The sequence below is a fragment of the Colobus angolensis genome, unplaced genomic scaffold (genome assembly GCF_000951035.1).
Source record: "Colobus angolensis palliatus isolate OR3802 unplaced genomic scaffold, Cang.pa_1.0 Scaffold77, whole genome shotgun sequence".
Taxonomy (NCBI): Eukaryota; Metazoa; Chordata; class Mammalia; order Primates; family Cercopithecidae; genus Colobus; species Colobus angolensis.
This window is the reverse complement of record NW_012121487.1, coordinates 290,731-291,204: the sequence shown is the minus strand read 5'-3', so window position 1 is coordinate 291,204 and position 474 is coordinate 290,731.

Genomic DNA, 474 nt, shown 5'->3' with positions numbered 1-474 from the left:
CCCAGCTAATTTTTGCATTTTTAGTAGAGATGGGGTTTTGCCATGTTGGGCAGGACGGTCTCGATCTCCTGACCTCATGATTCACGAGCCTTGGCCTCCCAAAGTGCTGGGATTACAGGCATGAGCCACCATGCTCATCCTGATACACTGACTTTATGTAAGGAGTTGTATATTGGGGAGGCAAGTCTCAGCGGGACCTGAGGCCCAGCAGGAAATAGTACAGAGTGGCTGGCTCTTTCTAGCCTGCTTTCGTTAGGGCACGAATGATGGTGGAGGTGGTGGGAGGTTGGGGACACAAGGAGTAGGTTCTTCCTGACCAGATCCCCCTGAGGAATGGCCCTGGGTAACAGTGTAGACAAAAACAGAGTGGCCAAGGCGGAGGCCTGAGTATTAGGGTTTTTGAGGGTGCTAATTGTTCACATCTTTTCTTTCCTTTCCTTCCCTTCCCTTCCCTTTTCCCTCTCCTTCCTTCCC